Genomic DNA, 10584 nt, shown 5'->3' with positions numbered 1-10584 from the left:
GAAAAACTTTTCCGTTAAAAGTATTTGCGCAAAAAAAAGGCAGTCTAGACGCAGCCTTTGGGTTGACATCAGCTTATAATAATAAAGCTTTTAAAATCAGATAAATACTTCTGTGTTTGTGTCCATTGTCCATGTCTAAACCCATTGCTCTGAATTTGTTACCCACTTGACTAGAGGGCATGAAAGGCAGCTCTTGACCAGCAAGTTGCCAGAGGGTGACAATGTCAAAATCCTGGCACAGGAATCAGGGCAGACAGATAACAGTTAACACAGAGGGACTGGGGGACCCAGATCCCCCCTCACCAGTCACCACTGCTTAGACAGTACACTTATAAAAGCTGTAAATCAATGGTCTCCAAAGTGGGGTGCGTGAGATGCTCCGAAGGGACGCATGCCACCACGCAACAGCTGAGAGGGGAGACGCCAGGTTCGCAAGACAGCCAAGGGAGTGCATGCGCGGCGTGTTCAAACCCCCGCGCAACAGCTGAGAGGGGAGACACCTGGGCGTGCTGTGACATCACAGCCCAGGACTTTCAAACTGCGCAGCCCAGCTCCAGGCCCGGCACGTGGTCTGGGGCCACAGAAGCAGCTGCGGCCAGGCCCAATCACAGACTCAAACTGGAAGGGAGGGGGTAGGGGTGCAGGAAAAATAGGGGGAAAGGGTGGGAGAGGAAGGGGCTTGTGCTGAGGGGAGGGGGACAGGTCAGGAGAAGAAAGGGGAAGGCACCCAGGGACAGCGTGGAGGAGAGAAATGCCAGGGGGCCAAGTGCAGCCAATGAGGAAAAGCGCAGGAGGGGAGGTGTCAGTAGGAGGAGGGGACAGGGTGATGCTGGGAGAGGAGAGAGAAAGGGCACTGGGGGCTAGAGGCGGGAGGGGCAGGTGCTGGGATAAGGCTTGAAAGAAGGGGTGGGCATGAGGAAGCCGGAGATGGAGCAAGTCATGTGTGAGGGCACAGGGGCATGAGGGGAATAGGGGAAGAGAGAGTGGTGAGGGGGTGGGCATCAGGGAAAAGATGGCAAAGGGGGCAGGGGCAGTGAGGGAAGGGGGAGGCACCAGGAGTGTGCAGGGGTAAGGGAAGGTGCAGGTGCCAGGGGGTGAAGCAGAAGGGCAGACACCTGCAGGGGAGGGACCAGCACCAGAGGAAAGGGGCAGGGCAGGTGTGTAGAGGGAGCTAGCTCACATGATCAGAATGGCTGCACTGGAGGAGAGAAGGGCTGGTGGAGGGGGGCAGGTCGCAGGAGGGCTGAGGGCAGTGAGAAGGGCAGGAGTCAGGACAGCAGAGGAGGGTGAGGGGTTGGGGGCACAGGCATCAGGGGAGCTGATGGAACAAGGGGAGGAGACATGGCAGCAGAGGGGAAAGGGAGAGGTTTATACAATATTTATTAATAGCTTGGGTGCCACAGTGGCACATCCACACAAGCCACATGAACTCAGTACTGGTGCACAACACAAAATTCATTCTGCTCATGGGAGGAAACCAAGGGAACACTTCCCCCAGCCTCTCCGCCCCCGAGTTAATATCACACACATTGGGTTAATGCAATTGCAGGTTAGTTGCATGAGGGGGTTTGGTGGGGGCCAAACTAATCCCTGTTGGTAGGAGGATGGTGGGAAAAGTCATTAGAGAGGAGTCACATGACACCTTTTACTTCTGGTCATGTGTCCATTTTGCCCTGAGTGTGTTACCTCCTGAGGCCTGGCTAATGGGAGTCAGGGGGTGTGGCTAATGGGGGTCAAAGAGTAAATTTAAAAATATATAAATAAATAAATATACATATATTGGGGGTGCATGCTCAAATAGTTTTTACTGATAGGGGTGCGCGATCAAAAAAGTTTGGAGCCCACTGCTGTAAATAACACATTGGGAGGGGTTTGCAAGTGCTTTGGACCACAAGCTAAATACAATTCAACAGCGTAAAGCTCCTACAAAAAAAGCAAACCTCAGTGTTGTAAGCAAGACACAAGAAGTAATTTGTGTGCTGTACTCCATGCTGATTAATCCTCAACTGGCACACTGGGAGAAAAGTCTGAAATATGACCACAATCACTGGGCCTACACAAATTTGCTAGATCTGGTAACAAATTAGTGTTTTACAATAGCAGTTTTTTTACACTTGACTACGTAACTGCTCCCTGTAGAACTGTACTACTTCAGTAGCAATGTCTTAGAATTATGCTGACCACGTGTCCCCTTTTTTCCAGGATTGTCCTGAATTTAAATGCTCTGTACTGGTGTCCCATCAAGTAATGAAATGTCCCAGAAAGCCCTACCAGACATTTCACTACTTGATGGGACACTGGTGCAGTGCAGCAGCCTCTTCCGCCTCCCCTGCACCAGGGCACGTAGGGCAGCTGGATCGGCTTCCACATGGTCCCTTCCTCTCTCTCTCTCCCCTGCCTCCCCTTGTGGGACTGCCTCTGCCATGCAGGGACCTGATCTGGCAGCCCTGCCTCCTTCTCCTCCAGGCCACCTTGGAGTCCAGCGGGAGCCACACGAAGCCTGGCTGGGGCGCTGTGGGGCAAGGCACGCTAAGCTCAGCAGGTGCCAGGACTGGAAGTGGGGCTGCCCAAGGTGCTACAGTCCGGATCCCTGTGGGCAATCCAGACCAAGCTGAAGTTAAGTGGCAGCTGGCAAGAGGCACGTTCCAGTGAGGCTGCCCCAGCTGGAATGCGCCTCGCGCAAATGCTGCGTGACTCCAGCTGGAGTCAGGGCCGCCTGTGGGGACTGGACTGCAGCACTAAAAATAGCACCGCAGGCAGCCCCAGCTCCAGCTGGAGCCAACGGGCAGCCGCACAAAGCATGTTCCAGCCAGGGTAGACTCAGCAGGATGTACCTTGCGTGGCTGCCACTTGACTCCAGCTGGAGCTGGGGCCACCCACAGGGATTGGACTGCGGCACTAAAATAATACTGCGGGAAATATTACCACCCCGGGAACAGCTGGGGCCTTCTGGGGCCAGACCGCAGGCTCCAGCTCCACAACCTGGAAGGCAGAAGGTGAGAGAAGGGGGGCAGGGAGAGGAAGAGGTTTGTGTTGAAGGGAGGGGGGCAAGGCAGGAGAAAAAAGGGGCAGAAACCAAGGGGCAGGGTGGAGGACAGAGAAATGCCAGGGGGCCAAGAGAAGACAATGAGGAAAAGGATGGGAGGGGACAGGGTGAAGCTGGGAGAGGAAAGGGGAAGGACAATGGGGGAAAGAGGGCTGAAGAGGAGAGGGGAGGAGGGGGTGCCTGGAGAAAAAGCATTGAAAGGAGGGGTGGACATGAGGAAGGCAGGGGATGGAGCAAGTCATGTGTGAGGACACAGAGGGACGTGAGGAAAACTGGGGCAAAGGTGGTGAGGGAGTGGGCAAGGAGGGCAGGGGCAGTCAGGGAAGGGGGAGACACCAGGAAGATGCAGGGGTAAGGGAAGGTGCAGGTGCCAGGGGATTCTGGAGGTGAAGCACAAGGGCAGACATGTGGAGGGGAGGGACGGGCACCAGAGGAGAGAGGGAGCAACAGATGCCCAGAGTGGGGCTAGAGGAGTGCGCACTGGGGGAAGAGAAGAGCAGGTTCGGGGGCAGGGGGACAGGTCTCAGGAGGGCTGAGGAGAGTGAGAAGGGCAGGAGTCAGGACAGCAGAGGAGGGTGAGGAGTGGGGACATCAGGCACCAGGGGAGCAGATGGGGATAGAGAAGGGGCATCAAACATGGCATCAAAGGGAAAAGGGAGAGGTTTATAAGATATTTATTAATAACTTGTGTGCCACAGTGGCACACGTCCAAACAAATGAACATGAACTCAATAGTAGTGCACAAGACAAAATTCACTCTGCTCATGGGAGGAAAATTTTAGAGGGAACAAACACTTCCTTTAACCTCTCCCCCCACCTCAAATTAATGCAATGAAAATTGGGTTAATGCAATTGTAGGATGGTTGCATGAGGGATCCTGTAACAGCCAAACCCATCCTTAGTGGTAGGAGGACAGTGGGAAGAATTCTTAGAGGGGTCACAGACACCCTTTACTTCTTGTCATGTGTCCATCTTGACCCCGACAGTACTACCTCAAGGGCTGTGACTTCTTGTGGCAGGGAGTATGGCTAGCACGGTGGTGGTGGTGGTGGTTTCAGGGGGGTCAGAGGCATGGCTAAGGGGGGCCGTGATTAATGTGCCCCTAATTTTGGTTCAAAAAATATGGTCACCATATTTATAACAGCACAGGGAGCAGTTCTACATAAAGAAATGCACGGAAGTGCTATCTGTAGGGTTGTGCTACTTCCCAGAGCAATGTATCTTACAGGAGCAGTTCTACATAACGAAATGCACGGAAGTGCTATCTGTAGGGCTGTGCTACTTCCGAGAGCAATGTATCTCACCGGAGCAGTTCTACATAAAGCAATGCACGGAAGTGCTATCTGTAGGGCTGTGCTACTTCCCAGAGCAATGTATCTTACAGGAGCAGTTCTACGTAACGAAATGCACGGAAGTGCTATCTGTAGGGCTGTGCTACTTCCCAGAGCAATGTATCTCACAGGAGCAGTTCTACATAAAGCAATGCACGGAAGTGCTATCTGTAGGGCTGTGCTACTTCCCAGAGCAATGTATCTCACCGGAGCAGTTCTACATAACGCAATGCACGGAAGCGCTATCTGTAGGGCTGTGCTACTTCCGAGAGCAATGTATCTCACCGGAGCAGTTCTACATAACGAAATGCACGGAAGTGCTATCTGTAGGGCTGTGCTACTTCCCAGAGCAATGTATCTCACCGGAGCAGTTCTACATAAAGCAATGCACGGAAGTGCTATCTGTAGGGCTGTGCTACTTCCCAGAGCAATGTATCTTACCGGAGCAGTTCTACATAACGAAATGCACGGAAGTGCTATCTGTAGGGCTGTGCTACTTCCCAGAGCAATGTATCTCACAGGAGCAGTTCTACATAAAGCAATGCACGGAAGTGCTATCTGTAGGGCTGTGCTACTTCCCAGAGCAATGTATCTCACCGGAGCAGTTCTACATAAAGCAATGCACGGAAGTGCTATCTGTAGGGCTGTGCTACTTCCCAGAGCAATGCATCTCACCGGAGCAGTTCTACATAAGAAATGCACGGAAGTGCTATCTGTAGGACTGTGCTACTTCCCAGAGCAATGTATCTCACAGGAGCAGTTCTACATAAAGCAATGCACGGAAGTGCTATCTGTAGGGCTGTGCTACTTCCCAGAGCAATGTATCTTACCGGAGCAGTTCTACATAACGAAATGCACGGAAGTGCTATCTGTAGGGCTGTGCTACTTCCCAGAGCAATGTATCTCACCGGAGCAGTTCTACATAAAGAAATGCACGGAAGTGCTATCTGTAGGGCTGTGCTACTTCCCAGAGCAATGGATCTCCCAGGAGCAGTTCTACATAAAGAAATGCACGGAAGTGCTATCTGTAGGACTGTGCTACTTCCCAGAGCAATGTATCTCCCAGGAGCAGTTCTACATAAAGAAATGCACGGAAGTGCTATCTGTAGGACTGTGCTACTTCCCAGAGCAATGTATCTTACCGGAGCAGTTCTACATAAAGCAATGCACGGAAGTGCTATCTGTAGGGCTGTGCTACTTCCCAGAGCAATGTATCTCACCGGAGCAGTTCTACATAAAGCAATGCACGGAAGTGCTATCTGTAGGACTGTGCTACTTCCCAGAGCAATGTATCTCACAGGAGCAGTTCTACATAAAGCAATGCACGGAAGTGCTATCTGTAGGACTGTGCTACTTCCCAGAGCAATGTATCTCACAGGAGCAGTTCTACATAAAGCAATGCACGGAAGCGCTATCTGTAGGGCTGTGCTACTTCCCAGAGCAATGCATCTCACAGGAGCAGTTCTACATAAAGCAATGCACGGAAGTGCTATCTGTAGGGCTGTGCTACTTCCCAGAGCAATGCATCTCCCAGGAGCAGTTCTACATAAAGCAATGCACGGAAGTGCTATCTGTAGGGCTGTGCTACTTCCCAGAGCAATGTATCTCACAGGAGCAGTTCTACATAAAGCAATGCACGGAAATGCTATCTGTAGGGCTGTGCTACTTCCCAGAGCAATGCATCTCACAGGAGCAGTTCTACATAACGAAATGCACGGAAGTGCTATCTGTAGGGCTGTGCTACTTCCCAGAGCAATGTATCTCCCAGGAGCAGTTCTACATAAAGCAATGCACGGAAGTGCTATCTGTAGGGCTGTGCTACTTCCCAGAGCAATGTATCTTACCGGAGCAGTTCTACATAAAGCAATGCACGGAAGTGCTATCTGTAGGGCTGTGCTACTTCCCAGAGCAATGCATCTCCCAGGAGCAGTTCTACATAAAGCAATGCACGGAAGTGCTATCTGTAGGGCTGTGCTACTTCCCAGAGCAATGCATCTCCCAGGAGCAGTTCTACATAAAGCAATGCACGGAAGTGCTATCTGTAGGGCTGTGCTACTTCCCAGAGCAATGTATCTTACCGGAGCAGTTCTACATAACGAAATGCACGGAAGTGCTATCTGTAGGGCTGTGCTACTTCCCAGAGCAATGTATCTCACAGGAGCAGTTCTACATAAAGCAATGCACGGAAGTGCTATCTGTAGGGCTGTGCTACTTCCCAGAGCAATGTATCTCACCGGAGCAGTTCTACATAAAGCAATGCACGGAAGTGCTATCTGTAGGGCTGTGCTACTTCCCAGAGCAATGTATCTTACAGGAGCAGTTCTACATAACGAAATGCACGGAAGTGCTATCTGTAGGGCTGTGCTACTTCCCAGAGCAATGTATCTCACAGGAGCAGTTCTACATAAAGCAATGCACGGAAGTGCTATCTGTAGGGCTGTGCTACTTCCCAGAGCAATGCATCTCCCAGGAGCAGTTCTACATAAAGCAATGCACGGAAGTGCTATCTGTAGGGCTGTGCTACTTCCCAGAGCAATGTATCTCACCGGAGCAGTTCTACATAACGCAATGCACGGAAGCGCTATCTGTAGGGCTGTGCTACTTCCCAGAGCAATGTATCTCAGCGGAGCAGTTCTACATAACGAAATGCACGGAAGTGCTATCTGTAGGGCTGTGCTACTTCCCAGAGCAATGCATCTCCCAGGAGCAGTTCTACATAAAGCAATGCACGGAAGTGCTATCTGTAGGGCTGTGCTACTTCCCAGAGCAATGTATCTCCCAGGAGCAGTTCTACATAAAGCAATGCACGGAAGTGCTATCTGTAGGGCTGTGCTACTTCCCAGAGCAATGTATCTCACAGGAGCAGTTCTACATAAAGCAATGCACGGAAGTGCTATCTGTAGGGCTGTGCTACTTCCCAGAGCAATGCATCTCCCAGGAGCAGTTCTACATAAAGCAATGCACGGAAGTGCTATCTGTAGGGCTGTGCTACTTCCCAGAGCAATGCATCTCCCAGGAGCAGTTCTACATAAAGCAATGCACGGAAGTGCTATCTGTAGGGCTGTGCTACTTCCCAGAGCAATGCATCTCACAGGAGCAGTTCTACATAAAGCAATGCACGGAAGTGCTATCTGTAGGGCTGTGCTACTTCCCAGAGCAATGCATCTCCCAGGAGCAGTTCTACATAAAGCAATGCACGGAAGTGCTATCTGTAGGGCTGTGCTACTTCCCAGAGCAATGCATCTCACCGGAGCAGTTCTACATAACGCAATGCACGGAAGCGCTATCTGTAGGGCTGTGCTACTTCCGAGAGCAATGTATCTCACCGGAGCAGTTCTACATAACGAAATGCACGGAAGTGCTATCTGTAGGGCTGTGCTACTTCCCAGAGCAATGCATCTCCCAGGAGCAGTTCTACATAAAGCAATGCACGGAAGTGCTATCTGTAGGGCTGTGCTACTTCCCAGAGCAATGTATCTCCCAGGAGCAGTTCTACATAAAGCAATGCACGGAAGTGCTATCTGTAGGGCTGTGCTACTTCCCAGAGCAATGCATCTCCCAGGAGCAGTTCTACATAAAGCAATGCACGGAAGTGCTATCTGTAGGGCTGTGCTACTTCCCAGAGCAATGCATCTCCCAGGAGCAGTTCTACATAAAGCAATGCACGGAAGTGCTATCTGTAGGGCTGTGCTACTTCCCAGAGCAATGTATCTCACCGGAGCAGTTCTACATAAAGCAATGCACGGAAGTGCTATCTGTAGGGCTGTGCTACTTCCCAGAGCAATGCATCTCACAGGAGCAGTTCTACATAAAGCAATGCACGGAAGTGCTATCTGTAGGGCTGTGCTACTTCCCAGAGCAATGCATCTCACAGGAGCAGTTCTACATAAAGCAATGCACGGAAGTGCTATCTGTAGGGCTGTGCTACTTCCCAGAGCAATGCATCTCACAGGAGCAGTTCTACATAAAGCAATGCACGGAAGTGCTATCTGTAGGGCTGTGCTACTTCCCAGAGCAATGTATCTCCCAGGAGCAGTTCTACATAAAGCAATGCACGGAAGTGCTATCTGTAGGGCTGTGCTACTTCCCAGAGCAATGTATCTCCCAGGAGCAGTTCTACATAAAGCAATGCACGGAAGCGCTATCTGTAGGGCTGTGCTACTTCCCAGAGCAATGCATCTCACAGGAGCAGTTCTACATAAAGCAATGCACGGAAGTGCTATCTGTAGGGCTGTGCTACTTCCCAGAGCAATGTATCTCCCAGGAGCAGTTCTACATAAAGCAATGCACGGAAGTGCTATCTGTAGGGCTGTGCTACTTCCCAGAGCAATGTATCTCACAGGAGCAGTTCTACATAAAGCAATGCACGGAAGTGCTATCTGTAGGGCTGTGCTACTTCCCAGAGCAATGTATCTCACCGGAGCAGTTCTACATAACGCAATGCACGGAAGCGCTATCTGTAGGGCTGTGCTACTTCCGAGAGCAATGTATCTCACCGGAGCAGTTCTACATAACGAAATGCACGGAAGTGCTATCTGTAGGGCTGTGCTACTTCCCAGAGCAATGCATCTCCCAGGAGCAGTTCTACATAAAGCAATGCACGGAAGTGCTATCTGTAGGGCTGTGCTACTTCCCAGAGCAATGTATCTCCCAGGAGCAGTTCTACATAAAGCAATGCACGGAAGTGCTATCTGTAGGGCTGTGCTACTTCCCAGAGCAATGCATCTCCCAGGAGCAGTTCTACATAAAGCAATGCACGGAAGTGCTATCTGTAGGGCTGTGCTACTTCCCAGAGCAATGCATCTCCCAGGAGCAGTTCTACATAAAGCAATGCACGGAAGTGCTATCTGTAGGGCTGTGCTACTTCCCAGAGCAATGTATCTCACCGGAGCAGTTCTACATAAAGCAATGCACGGAAGTGCTATCTGTAGGGCTGTGCTACTTCCCAGAGCAATGCATCTCACAGGAGCAGTTCTACATAAAGCAATGCACGGAAGTGCTATCTGTAGGGCTGTGCTACTTCCCAGAGCAATGCATCTCACAGGAGCAGTTCTACATAAAGCAATGCACGGAAGTGCTATCTGTAGGGCTGTGCTACTTCCCAGAGCAATGCATCTCACAGGAGCAGTTCTACATAAAGCAATGCACGGAAGTGCTATCTGTAGGGCTGTGCTACTTCCCAGAGCAATGCATCTCCCAGGAGCAGTTCTACATAAAGCAATGCACGGAAGTGCTATCTGTAGGGCTGTGCTACTTCCCAGAGCAATGTATCTCCCAGGAGCAGTTCTACATAAAGCAATGCACGGAAGTGCTATCTGTAGGGCTGTGCTACTTCCCAGAGCAATGCATCTCCCAGGAGCAGTTCTACATAAAGCAATGCACGGAAGTGCTATCTGTAGGGCTGTGCTACTTCCCAGAGCAATGCATCTCCCAGGAGCAGTTCTACATAAAGCAATGCACGGAAGTGCTATCTGTAGGGCTGTGCTACTTCCCAGAGCAATGTATCTCACCGGAGCAGTTCTACATAAAGCAATGCACGGAAGTGCTATCTGTAGGGCTGTGCTACTTCCCAGAGCAATGCATCTCACAGGAGCAGTTCTACATAAAGCAATGCACGGAAGTGCTATCTGTAGGGCTGTGCTACTTCCCAGAGCAATGCATCTCACAGGAGCAGTTCTACATAAAGCAATGCACGGAAGTGCTATCTGTAGGGCTGTGCTACTTCCCAGAGCAATGCATCTCACAGGAGCAGTTCTACATAAAGCAATGCACGGAAGTGCTATCTGTAGGGCTGTGCTACTTCCCAGAGCAATGTATCTCCCAGGAGCAGTTCTACATAAAGCAATGCACGGAAGTGCTATCTGTAGGGCTGTGCTACTTCCCAGAGCAATGTATCTCCCAGGAGCAGTTCTACATAAAGCAATGCACGGAAGCGCTATCTGTAGGGCTGTGCTACTTCCCAGAGCAATGCATCTCACAGGAGCAGTTCTACATAAAGCAATGCACGGAAGTGCTATCTGTAGGGCTGTGCTACTTCCCAGAGCAATGTATCTCCCAGGAGCAGTTCTACATAAAGCAATGCACGGAAGTGCTATCTGTAGGGCTGTGCTACTTCCCAGAGCAATGTATCTCACAGGAGCAGTTCTACATAAAGCAATGCACGGAAGTGCTATCTGTAGGGCTGTGCTACTTCCCAGAGCAATGTAT

This window comes from Pelodiscus sinensis, chromosome 8 (genome assembly GCF_049634645.1).
Source record: "Pelodiscus sinensis isolate JC-2024 chromosome 8, ASM4963464v1, whole genome shotgun sequence".
In the NCBI taxonomy this organism is placed as follows: Eukaryota; Metazoa; Chordata; order Testudines; family Trionychidae; genus Pelodiscus; species Pelodiscus sinensis.
This window is presented reverse-complemented; position numbering follows the sequence as displayed.